At 45.6% G+C, this 13,459-nt stretch overlaps 1 pseudogene; it reads right to left on the minus strand.

The window, feature by feature from the left end:
- Positions 1-246: 246 nt before the first annotated feature.
- LOC118610452 lies at positions 247-362 on the minus strand (annotated as a pseudogene).
- Between the last annotated feature and the right edge of the window lie 13,097 nt (positions 363-13,459).

Consider the following 13,459-nt stretch of genomic DNA (forward strand, 5'->3'; position numbering starts at 1 on the left):
GGTGATAAAGGGTAGAGATTGGGCATAATGTAATTTAGACAAATTCTAGAGGATTTTGTTGTAGTCTTCCTATTTGAGGTGGGCATGTTTGTGATTAACAACTTACATGGGCTTAAGAAAAATTTGTAAATGAGAAATGTGTTGTTTTCAGAGCCCCAAGAGCATAAGAGATATTGGGTTTGTTTTAATGTTGTGGGTAATAGAAAGTCAATAGCTGTTCCTTCCTTTCATTATTATTATTATTAATGCCTACAATACCTGGTCTTCCTAGGTGGTCTCCCATCCAAGTACTAACCAGGCCCAACCCTGCTTAGCTTCCAAGATCAGACATTGGGCTTGTTCAGAGTGGCATGGCCATAGACCATGCAATATGGCTTCACTGGGGCATGAACCCAGGACCTTCTGCATGTAAAGCAGATGTGCTAACTGCTATGCTATGGAACCACATTCAATAGTTGTTTCTTGACAATGTCAGAGTGTGAAGTGAACTTTTGCCGACCAACTGAATATCAGGTGGTGGGCCTTGTACTACATGTAGATCAAGGGCCCATCCCCTTCAGTATGAGTTTCTTTGTATTTGTATGTCCTGAATGAACATGTCAAATGAATCTCCTTGGAGGAGGAGGGTGTCATCAGAGTGATGTCATGTCTGTGCTCCTGGAAAAATTGGATGTGGTTAAGATCTTGACTGAAAAGATTGTGTGTGATGACAGGGCTGTGGGGGTACTCCCTGGAGAGTCCTAGCTGATGGTTGGATTAATCCCATAATTGTAATAATATTGGATATGAGGCTCTTAATGGGTGAGACCGCAGTATTAAGATTGCGGTAACCCCTTATGAGGGACCATTCATTCTTTCTAGGTTTAGAAGCAGGCTGTTAAATGGAGAAACAGTGCGGATAATCACCCTTTCTCTAAATAAGTCTTATATAATGATTTTATTCTTTGAAAGCCATGTTTAATTTATATCAGGTTATATAAATATTTTAAATGGAGAGGAAGAGGGAAGTCTATCGGGTCTCTTTTGTCAAGCTGATTATTAAGTGCCAAAGACTTAAGTTAATTTTATTACTCATTGGGTGGGAATGCCTATGCCAACTATGGGATATTATAGGGCAATGGGTGCTATGACCATGGAGAATTTGGGCCAGGCAATAGTTCTGATGGTTAAAGTTCCTCCTCCATTTTATGTTTAGTGACTCCCCTAAGATTAGAAGGGCTATCTTGTTTAAATTTAGTGGAGTTCCCTGGTATAAGTATAATTCGAACTCTAGTCTTAGGGCCATGAAAGTTTGCTGATTGGTTCATTTCAGCAGATATTAAAGTTAATTCAGAACCTATGTTGCAGAGGGGCAAAAGCCAATGGGAGCCCTTTTATCTTTTTGTTGTGTACATTCTTTCAGAAAAATTTGGATTTTCAATTGAGTCACCACCCCCCAATTATGGACCTCTGTTTTTGTTTTATTCTCCCTGTATCCAGATATTTTTTGGGGGGGAGATGGTTACTATTTTGGGGCAGGTCCTTCTCATATTTATAAGTCTCTTCCTCCAGAATGCTTCAAGTCAGTATTGTCAGGATTAGGGGATTCCTCCACAGCAATTGTCATCTTATTGGCTAAGGGGCCCCAGCCTAAGCAGGAAGCAGAGTAGCCCTTTAGTGTGTTGCTAAGACACCACACTCAGTTGATTCCAGAGTCTTTTAAAATCCCTTTACAGATGTCCTATAGGGTCATGATATCCCCTGGCCCTTTAAGAGGTGCGAGAATAAAATATTCGGGGCACTTTTTGTAAGAGTTTATGCCATAGGGTATCATGGGGTGCCATGGTGTCTTTTCCCTATCACCCTTTTCATTGGCGGCAACAGCAGAGACACTTAAGGCCTGTAGGATCCTGGCACGTCATCTGCTTTAAGGAGTATGAACCTCAGCAGACCACATGGTGACTGTTTTCTTCCACATGAGCAAGCACTATTGAACCTGAATATTGCACAGGCCATCAGTCACACACCCAACGGTCACAGGGTAAGAGTTGTTCCCCTGAGACTAGCATCAATTATGGTTTATGCTAGAATTGAGACACACGATTCACTGAAACACACAGAGAGGTCCAGGCCGAAGTGCACAACCCAGGGCTACATTAAGGAGGGCCCCAATCCCATACTCCTGTTCTTAAAGCCAAATACTGAAACCTCCAAATTAAGGCTGGTAAAATCTATAATCTGTGCTCAGTAGGACTCAGCAAATATGGCACAAAGCAGTACAGCTCAAAACACCAAGTTAACCAGCAGACAGCAGAGCCAGTTAACAAACTAAAGCAAAAGAGGAGACTCCCCCCTGTCCCCCTATTGGTTGTGGTCATCACTTACATGCCCTGCTGGCTATGCCAGTTATTGGTCCATCCTGCCTCTCTGGGAGACAACACAAGTTGAAGGATTGAGGGGTGATATGAAAAGCTTCACCCTGAAGGCAGTGGGGAATCACTGAAGGCTTCGGGTAGAAGAGGGTCAAGGTTGATCTGGGCCTGAGAAAAATCACCGGTGGAGGGATTCGCCGCAGTGGTGAGGAAAAGATGAGAGTGGGAGAAGCATGGTCAGAAGATGAGTTTTAGGTAACTATCGTAATGGTCCACTGAGAAGTGAAGAAGCTAGGGACTCACTCGTCACCGGGAGCACAGTGCCTAGTGGCCAAACCAACCAACAACTCAACAAACAACATGGCTTGGAGCCAGACTACTTGGGTTCAAGTAGCAACTGGGTACACTATTTAACCTCTGTGTGCCTCAGGTTCCTTATGTGTAAGATGAGAGTGTACTAGTTTTCAAGGGCTGACATAACAAAATACCATAGACTGAGGGTCTTGAACAACAGAAATTTATTTTCTCATGGTTCTGGGGCTAGAAGTCCAAGATCAAGGTGTCAGTAGGTTTATTTTCTTCTGAGGCCTATTTCCGTGGCTTGTAGATGGCTGTCTTCTCTCTGTGTCTTCACGTGTCTTCCCTCCATACCTGTCTGTGTTCAAATCTCCTCTTCTTATAAGGACACCAGTTGTACTGGATTAGGTCCATTTTAATGGCCTCATTTTAACTTAATGGCTTCTTTAAAGACCCTGCCTCCAATGTGGTCTGAGGTATTGCCAATTAAGACTTCAAATATGAATTTTGGGGGTATAATTCAGCCCATACAGGAGGATAATAGAATTTATTTCACAGACTTACAGGGAGAATTAATTGAATAAAGACATGTGAAGTGCTTGGAACAGTGATAAAAGTGTTTTCTATTACTAAAGATGCAGAAATGTCATGAAATGAGGCAGCTTATTCACTGATGTCTCAAAACTCCTGCCTCCTCTGGAAATTGGCTCCTTTGAGTCCAAACCATTCTCAGAGCCTAGGATCCCCAGAAGCCTTCCTCACTTGCTTCTGGTACGTCCTTTCTGAGGTCGCAGCTCTAAAAGTTCAGGATCCTCTTTAGACTCCTTCTTCCGCAAGGCAGCCTGAACCAGTGGTCACTTGAAAACAACTAAGCCTGTGGTTCTCAAAGTGTGGTCTCCAGACCACCAGTGTCACCTGGGAACTCGAAAGAAAGACAAAATCTTGGGCCCACCCCGGACCTACTGAGTCAGAATCTCTGTTAATAAACTCTCCAGGTGAGTCTGAGGCACGCTAAGTTTGAAGAACATTCAACAAATGGTCCACTCCAAGCTCTTATTTGGCAAAGGAATCAATTCTGCAAAACTACCACGTGGGGGCAGCAAAAGACTGCGAGGTAAGCACAGGTTAATTAAAAGCACCTACAAATGCAAAAGCCTCCCCTGCTTTTCCTGCCTCCAGTCTTGACCAAGCTCCCCTTAGTTCTCCCCTCACAGCTTGAGCAACCTCTTGAAACCTCAAACCAACTGAATTCTTCAGTGGTTCTTTAAGATACAAAAGGCTCTTTATCTGTCCAGCAGCATTTCCTGGCACATGCATCTTGCACATCCCTAGTTCTCCATCTTCCCTGGAGTCACACCCACCTGGGTTTGAATTTCATTTCTCTCATTTACTATCTAGGTGTAACTTGGGAAAGAGACATCATTTTGAGCCTCAGTTATCTCATCCATGAAAGGGGGGCAATTAATAAAACTTTTCTCGTAAGGCTAAGGGGCCCCAGCCTAAGAGCGCTTGTTTATAAAGGGATTTTAGCCTAGGGTCTTGCAAAGAGTGCTCAGTATGCCGCAGGTCTGCTTCCCCTTGTGCACTGCCAAGCACAACATATAGTCATGGTGTACAAGTTTAACTCCATGCCAGGTGCATTGGATGCCCTCTGAATTCCACTCGTCATCCAACGCCATGACTTCCAGCTGCCGGCACCTGCATCTCTTTGCCTGGGGCTTCTACTGGCTGCTGGTACCCACCGTGATGTCAGGACCATAAAACTCTGTCCAGTGGGGAGAGTAATAGTGCCAACTGGGAGGGCACTGTTAGTACTCCACATAGAATAGGTCCTCAGACTTTTGCTATTGGGGTGACCTAGCACTTGTCCTCCTCTTGCCCATCTCTGTGGCTCTTCCTACTTGCAGAAGTGGCCATGTCAGAACATTAAGCAATGGCCGAAGGACAGGAGAATGTGAAGGGATCTGACTCACTGATGGCTCCCTGCACTACCACTCCTGACGTCCTGCCCTTGGGCCACCCAGGCTGGCTCCTGCCCACCCCCTTTCAGACACCTAAGATTCTTGAGTATGTGTCATAGGATGTAAGAGGACACCAGGCACCCAGGGGCTGCCAGATAACCTTGGCACCTTGGCCGGGCAGCTGGTGCTGTGTGGGTTCATGGAACCTGGACCATCTCAGCCTGGGGACCTGGAGGTGACACCACCCCTCAGCCCGCAGCCTGTAGGACCAGGGGCTCTTTGTCCAATAGTCTCTGTCATTAGGATTCCACTCTTTTTTGCGGCTGCCTCTTGGGCATTGCTTTGCCCTTGGTTTTTATATTTTCTATGGGGCTAATTCTGTCCCTGGGTGCAGTCGGCGTTCATCTACATGACTCGATGTAAGGGGCTCCAAAAGCACAGCCCCCTCCCTAGTCTAAACATCTCTTCACCAGACTGTCATACTGTCTGTGCATGAAGCCTTGGGGATAAGCATCGCTCTTTCCAGGTACTCTTTGAAAAATATAGCAAACTGTCATCAGAATCAGCTACATAATTGTGGAACCCTGTGCACAATGAAAACAGTGCTTTTTGTTTAAAGATTATGACAGTGACAGAGCAGTAAGCCAATCATGGGGCCCTGCGTGACTGCGCAGGTAGCACACTCATGAAGCTGGATATCACTGTGCCCTATACCTCTCAGAGTGACTGAGATTGTCAGCTCTTTTCCTTGCACGAAGGAGGAGCTCTGGAGCTGCTTGGAGAAGAAGCAAAGACAATGTCAAAATATGTCCCTTATTCAGCTAAGGACACCTGTCGTCTCAGAGGTATTTGAAGTCAGTGTTTTCTGCACAGCTAGCCTTTCTCATTGGGCCTCCCCTGCAGACTCCTGAAGTCACAGCAGGATATGGGGCCTTTTCTACCTCTGGCTTGGCTGACCCTGGTGAGTCTTTACTCATTTACCTCTACTGCTGTGCTTGCTGTGTCTGTTCTACTCTGAGATGTAGGGCTGAGCCCTTGAGGCCCCTTTTCTCCTCCCCAGACAACCACCAGATCTTTGAATTTAGACCCTAGCAGCCTTTGGAGGGTCCCACAGACACACTCCATGTGCACGAGGCTGCTCTAGCTACTCTGAAGGCCTTCTCCCAGCTTCTCCACCTAGCTCTGTGCCCCAGGAGGCTGGGTGGCCAGCACACTGGCTTCTGGCTGGGTGTGACCAATGGGAGCCATAGCAGGAAATTGGAGGGAGGGAGGAAGAAAGAAGTGGGGGCATTTATTCTCCCAGCTCCCTCCTGGAGCATCCTTGCAGCCTTGCCCCAGGTGACAACTTCTTGTTAGGCTATTTCTATACAGCTCTCTTGGCCTCTGGGTTCTAACAGCTCCCCACCCTCAGCCTGTCAGGCCTTATGTCACACAGAATCCAGATGTCACTACTGGTTCCTTCCTTTGAGATCTCCCAATATGCAGTTCAAACCTTTCTAAATAGTTTCTTAATTAAACTCTCCACAAATTAATTTGAATTTGTATCTATTTCTTTCGAGGACCCTGAGTAGTACAAGAATCTTTGTTCTCTATCGTACCCTCAAATATATCTCTGTAGCCCCTAATCCCAAGGATGGCCAGATCATGGGTCCAGCATCCAGGCACTCAGGCCAGGGTCCACCCCTGGCTCCTTGGAGCATACCCATAGGAGAAGTTGGGACTCTCCTTCATGTTCCCCTAGACATGTCCACCTGACCCTCTACCCTCAGCTGACTGGGAACCGGGGACCTGGCAGTTATGTTTTTTCCTTCTGTAGCTTCAGGGTCTGATGAGGACAAGACGGTCCCCTCACCCAGAGCATCCCACCCCTAGGCAGACTCCCTTTGACCAAGTGTTGAGGTAACCAGACAAGCAGATAATTAGACAATTGGGCCACCAGAGAACCAGACAAGTAGGCGAGCGGACAAGCAGGCAGCATCCTCTGAGGGGTATCTGCTGTGCCGGCACCCTCCCTTTGTGTGGTGGCAGATTTTCCCTTGGGGAGCCTCCCCTCTCTCCCTCTCAGCCCTCTAGCTCACCTTTGACTTAAGCCCATAAAGCTTAACCAAAACTGATCCCAGGAAGAGCTTCTTGCTGGACCTGCTGAGAGTCAGTGAGGTCTAGCCACCCTTTTAAATCCAGGACAGGAACCAACCTGGAGGAAGCCAGGGCTGAGGGGCAGACATTGTCTGAGCCCTGATTAAGCCATTCTTGAAGTTAGTGACCCTGGAATCTTTCAGAACGACCAAATGATTTTTTTTTTTTGCTTAAAGCTAGTTTATGCAGATATTTCATTCCTTTGTGTATAATTAAAAATATGTATATTATGTATGTATTTGGTCTTTGCTTTTGTCCTCATTCCTGGCACAGAGTTCCTAAAATTCTTTTAATTTTCTAAGTGACAGAAGTGTCCTTTGTTATTCATAACAAGCACTTTTATCACATTGAAGTTTATGCTAATGAAATGAGTTAGAGTGAGGTAGGTTCCTATGTAGCCTCCAGATGGGGCTCATCTGTTTAAAAACCTGAGTAAATGTTTCCCTGAGTTTGTGAGCCATTCTAGCAAATGATCTGACTGAGGAGAGGGTCGAGGGAATCCCTGGTTTAGCCAGTAGGTCAGAAGTATTTGTGATTGAGACTTGTGATTGGCACATTTAAAGTAGGAGGCAGTCTTCCCTCCTCCAGCTTTATTGAGATATAATTAATGTATCACATTGTATAAGTTTAGGTGTACAATGTGTTGATCTGATAGACTTATATATGTTGCGAAATGATCACCACCATAGCGTTAGCTAACACCTCCATTACATCACATAATTATCATTTCTTTTTTTGTGGTGAGGACATTTAAGATGTATTCTCTTAGCAACTTCAAGTATATAATACAATATTATTAGCTATAATTGCTGTGCCGTACATTAGATCTTATAACTGGAAGTTGGCCCCCTTTGACCAGGGGATGGTCACCACCAATCTACTCTCTGTTTCTCTGAGTTTGGCTTTTTTAGATTTCACATGTAAATCATATTAGAGAGCACGTGTCTTTCTCTGCCTTACTTATTTCGTTTAGCACATGGCCCTTATATTCCATTCATATTATCGCAAACTACAGGATTTTCTTCTTTATCAAAGATGAATAACATACTAGTGTGTATACATACATAAGGTGAGTTAGGGTGGGGCTCCTGTGTGGCCTCTGGATGGGGCCTGGCCCTATGTACCTCTTCCTCTGATTGTTCACCTGTATGACAACCTGGTAAACACAAGTAAATGTTTCCCTGAGTTTGTGAGCCATTCTAGCAAATTATCAAGATGAGGAGAGAGTTGAAGAAACCTTTGTTTATAGCCAGTTGTTCAGATATGGTATCATATCTTCTTTATCCATTCGTCTGTTGATGGACACTTAGATTATTTCCATGTCTCGGCTATTGTGAATAACATTGCAGTGAATATGGGTATGCAGGTATCTCTTTGAGATAATAATTGAATTTTCTCTGGATAAATAACCAGAAGTGGAATTGCTGAATTGTATGGCAGTTCTATTTTAAAAATTTCGAGGCACCTCCATATAATTTTCCACAGTGGCAGTCTTAGTTCACATTCTAAAGTGGGAGGCAATCTTAACCCGTGGGATCTGATGTTATCTCTGGGTAGATAGTGTCAGAGTTGAATTAAACGGTGGGACGCCCAGTCAGTGTCTGCTGGAGAAATGAACTGCATTGTTGTGGGAAAAGCCCCACTCATCTGCTGTCCAAAGTATTCTTTCTGTGTGAGAGTAGAGGAAGTTGTCCCAGACCTTGCAAAGGGAAGAGCTGGGACGGGATGGGAGCCCCTGTGGATCTAGTGCTCTGTGGTTGAGTGTGAGAGGGATGAGGATGAAACCACACATGCAAGAGGCCTCTCCCCGCCTGAGTCTGCCTTTAACAAGCTGGGCCAATGGATGCATCCCTTCTGCTCTCAGGGCCCTGGGCTTCACACGGGTAGCCATGAGAACACCTTCCTGCCTTGCCTTGTCAGGGGTGGGGCTAAGCATGAGCTTCATTCTCTGGGAGTCACTGGTGGATGTGAAGACCAGGAGCAAGGCCCTGTCCAACATGGCTCTCAGAGCCAATGGCCTTGGTGCCTCCAGGAGAGCAGCCGGAGCTCTCCTGCCCCCATTCTTCAGTCAGAAAACTCAGGCCCCCAGCCAGGGCAGGAGCCTCATGCTGTGGCAGCTAAGCCTTCTTCTCCACTCCTGGCCTCTCTTTCCTTCTCTGCACGTCACCTCCAACTCCTACTCCAAAGCAATGTCCTGCAGGGAGCCGAGCACCTGATATTAAGGGTGCCTGTCTCAGGAAAGTCCATCTGCTCTCCTACCTCAGCCTTTAATTGCTGGGAATTGCCTGTCCCACAGCTTAGAGCTATGGTTCTCAAAGTCTAGACTCCAGACCAGCAGTCTGAGCATTGCTTGGGAACTTGTTAGAAGTGCAAATTCTTAAGCTCTGTCCGGATGTTCAGAATCAGACATGGGCTGGGGTGCAGCAATGTGTGTTTGAAGGAGCCCTCCAGGGGACTCTGATGCTCACCCAAGCATAAGAACAGCTTGGAGCTCTCGTTGGTACAGGATGTACAGAAGGAGAAGGTCTGGCACCTGCCTGATCCCTTTAACCACAGATGCCCCATTCCCCAGCATCTGTGAATGAGTGTTGGCTGCTAGTGGCCTCGAGCTGGCCCTTCTCTTGTGCACTGCCCTGTGCTGAATCACTATGCCCAGAAGCCCAGAAATGCCGAAGAGATTATGTACGTACACACCCGCCCCCTGTGGGCCACAGCCAGTGACAGATGGATGGGTCATAACAGGCTGGCCCTTGTGTCAAGGTGAGACACTGCAGTGTGATTTACTCTCTGGAGCCCCTCTATGAATTAGGTCAAGAGTAAACTTGAATTGCTCCAAGTCACTACTTATCCCAAATGCCCAGAACTCTTGTTGGTACAACAGGTATGAATTATGTGCAACACCATGGTGTAAAAAAAAAAAAAAAAAAAAAAAGTCATTTGGCTTCCTTTGGAAAAATAAAAATAAACCTGGCTCCAAGGCCCTGCCTGCCAAGATGACTATGCTTGGTTACCCTCCTGTGAAGGCTGGTTTGGAGCCAGCCTGGAGGGCCTCCCACAGTTGGAGAAGCTGGGGAGGCCCCTGGATCACAGGCCTTATTGGGCACCTCTGCAATGTGTCATTTTCCTCTTGGTCTCAGCTTGTCCACCCTCGGTCTAGATGTCACAGGGACATGTTTCACAGGGAGCCCAGGAAATACAAATTAAATGTTAATGCTTCTCCTCTCCCAACTGCCTTTCCTGAGAGGGGAGAGAGAAAAATTTTCACTTACTGTTCTCAATAGGAAAAAAAGAAAGAAAGGCAAAATATAATTTCTCCAGTTAGTTTCTGGGGTGGGAGTGGGGTGTCAGAGCAGATGGCATGTGTGCATGTGTGTGTATGTGCGCCTGTGTGTGTGTGTGTGTATAAGGGTATGTTAATGTGTATATAGAGGTGTGTGTCTGTGTGCATAGGGGCATGTTAGTGTGTGTATAGATGTGTGTGGGGGTATGTTTATATGTTGTGTACATAGAGGTATGTTTGTATACACGTATAGAGGCATGTTTGCATGTGTGAGCTTGGGGTTTGGGTTCCACCACAGAGAGGTGGTAACTAAGGCCAGAGCCCTATGGCTACTGGAGAAAGTGTGGCCCCAGTTTTCTGCCCCAGGACTCACAGCTGACATGGCTCTCAGCTGCTACCCTCTCGGAGCACACTGGGAGCATGAAAGGCGGTGCTCTACAGGACAGTGGGGTGACCTGTCTGAGCCCCGGCCACCTTCCTGCGTTGGCATTTCAGGGGTCTGAGGTTCTGAGTTGGGAGCAAAAAACAGCAAAACTGAATAATTATGGCCCCAAACATATCCAGAGGCTCAGTGGGTGAGGGGGAAGGAGAATTTAGTTAAATAAAAACATAAAAAGACCAGATGGAAATATAGTAAAACATTTACTGCATTTATATTCCCTGGGAGCTGTGATTATGGATGATTTTTACTTTAGTCTTTGTGTTTATTTAAATTTTTGAAACTTTCTACATGGATTATGTGTATAATAATTAAAAATGAAACTGTAAGAGTAATTATAAACACCCCCATGTTTATTCGTTGAGTGCCAGCTCCCTTCCCATCCCTATCATCAAAGGAAAGCTTTTATTTCCTTAGCTTTGTGTTATGAAAACTTCTCGGCATACAGAAAAAATGGGAAGAACAGAACAATAATATACAATATACCTCACACCTGTACAATATACAAAATACCCACCGCCCAGATTTAAAAGTGGAAATGTTTTTTCATATTTGTTTTATTTACATGCATACACTAAAATCTTTTTTTTTCTGAAATTTTTGAAAGTAAATTGCAGATATGATATTTCACTTCTAAACACTTCCGAATACATCTCTTCAGTATAAAGCTTCCCAAGAATCCAGGCCAGTTTCTTGGGGAATGTCCTTCATTCTGGCTTAGTCACAGTTGGCCCTCTCCCCAGGCCACTTTCCTCTGTGGGGAGTTTGTCCAGATTGTCTGCAGACTCAGGGTCTATTGGAAACTCTACTTCCTCCATAAAGCTCTCCCTGACATTATCAAATAATACCCTGTTTTGTTATCTAGTTCTGCATTCAACATTCTTTGAGTAGAATAAACTCAGACCAAGACCCAGTTCAGCTCTCTGGGAGCCCACAGTCCAGGTTTGGGACAGAAAGCAGGCAGTGATGCAAAGTGTGGTGGCTGCTGTGGGAGGCACCAGGACTTGGTTCTGGTGGAGGTAGAGGAGGGGTGCTTCCTTGAGGCTAGGGGTGGTTGGAGAAGAAATTTTAAAGCAATTTTAAAGAGGCAGTTGCTAGTTGAGCTGAGACTTGATGGATGCATGGGAAAACATGGAACCAGGGGCAGATTGGATTGGCGAGTAAGATTTTCATGTTAGAAAATATCTCTGCCCTCATGCTCAGAAATATTGTTTGAATGAATAAACTACTGAATGGAGAATGGATTGGAGAAGGGCAGCACTGGAGATGGAGAAATAGTTTGGGAGCCATGGCACTTAGTCACCTAGGAGATAATTATAGCATAAACATGAATAGATGGATGTGAGGGGTATGAGAGAGGTACAACCAGCAGGGTTTGGCTCCTAATTACATAAGGGAAAGTGAGCGAGGAAGTAAGTCAGAACTGGATATAGTATCCATATTTCTGGCTAGATGGCTGGATTGATGTCGAAGACTTTGATGAGGCAAGTAATTAAAAAAAAAATAGAATTTTACAGGTGGGTGGGGGAAATGAGCTTCCTTTCACACATGTCTCGTTTGAAGTGCCTGTGGCTCATCCAAGTGGAGACATCTGATAGTGAGGAGTTTATAAGAAAGGTCTGAGGACTCATCTAGATGAAGATACAGATCTGTGGGACTTGAGCAAATGCATGGCCAATGAAGCTACACTTAGGAACAGAGTGTGGCTTGAGAGGAGAAGTAGGCTAAGCTTCAAACCTGGAGGACCTGTCACATTTAAGAGTTAGAAGGAAACTGAGAAGGCGTGGCCAGCGAGGTAAGAGGAAAACCAGGACCTGGTGCCAAAGGAACCAAGAACACTGCCAAGGAGGGAGGAAATGGTTAGTGAGTCGAATGATCCCAAGTGGGTAAGTCAGATGAGGATGTACAAAGGTCCACTGAGCATGTTATCACTGAAGGACTACTTTAATGGAATGACAGGGGTAGAAGCAAGATTCCTGGGGCTTGAGTGATAAGCATAATGCAATGCAGCGAGATACCAATAAGGGCTTGCTTTGTGAACAATAGGATGGAGTTGAGAATGGGGGATGGATGGATGGAGGAAGGGAGAGCTCTTTGTTGTCTCTTGGTGTGCGGCTAGAGAGGAGGAAAGCTGTGATGGGACATGGGGGTGGAGGAGAAATGTGGCAACTGCCAAATAAACACACCATCCAGGGAAGCCAGCCAAGGCTGGGCCCAGAATATCTGGAACGGAACCCATCTTCCTTCTGCAGCAGGAAGTGGTGTTGGGAGCTGAGTTAACTGGAATTTCCGAGCCGTGTGGATGTTCCTGGTGAATGCTTTTAATTTATTTATTTTTTCATTCATGAAAAAGAGTAGGAATTAAGTGACCCCCCCTCCCAAACATTCCCTCCCACAGAGGAAGAGCTTAATTTAGACTTATGTTCCCAGTTGAAAAATATCCGTGAGGTTTGTAGGCTTCTGCCAGGTTGTTTGTCACCCTTGGATATGGCAGGATGTTAACGAATATGGCAGGATTGGACTCTTTGTATCTTGATTTCAGCTGTGGTCCCAAGAGAATAGGTGGCTCTATCCCAAGCTGAGCACCAAGAGGAAGTTTTGTTAGACCACCTATGCAGGATGTGAAAGGAGGTGTCGAACCCAGCTTTGGGAACCTTAGATGACCCTCTCCACTCTGGCCCGTAAAAGATATTGGTGAGGCGGAGAGACAGAGTTAAAAATTAGAGAAAATTTCTTTGGAGACACCTGTGCTGTAAGTCTACTTCCCTTGGGATGAGGTAGAGGGGTGCTCGCTCCCCTTTATCTAAAGCCAAATTAGAAGGGCTTTGGTAGCACCTCTCAGAAGCTTGCTATGTGGCCCTGGAGCTTGCAGGATGCAGTAGACTGGTATCTGATTTTCCCAAGAAATTTGATTTGTGAAAGAGTGTGCCTAGAACTGTCTGGGTTCTAAATGCCAATGTGGCTGTGTTTGAGAAGTAACTGCAGTCCACGAGGT

This window comes from Rousettus aegyptiacus, unplaced genomic scaffold (assembly GCF_014176215.1).
Source record: "Rousettus aegyptiacus isolate mRouAeg1 unplaced genomic scaffold, mRouAeg1.p scaffold_m13_p_12, whole genome shotgun sequence".
NCBI lineage: Eukaryota > Metazoa > Chordata > Mammalia > Chiroptera > Pteropodidae > Rousettus > Rousettus aegyptiacus.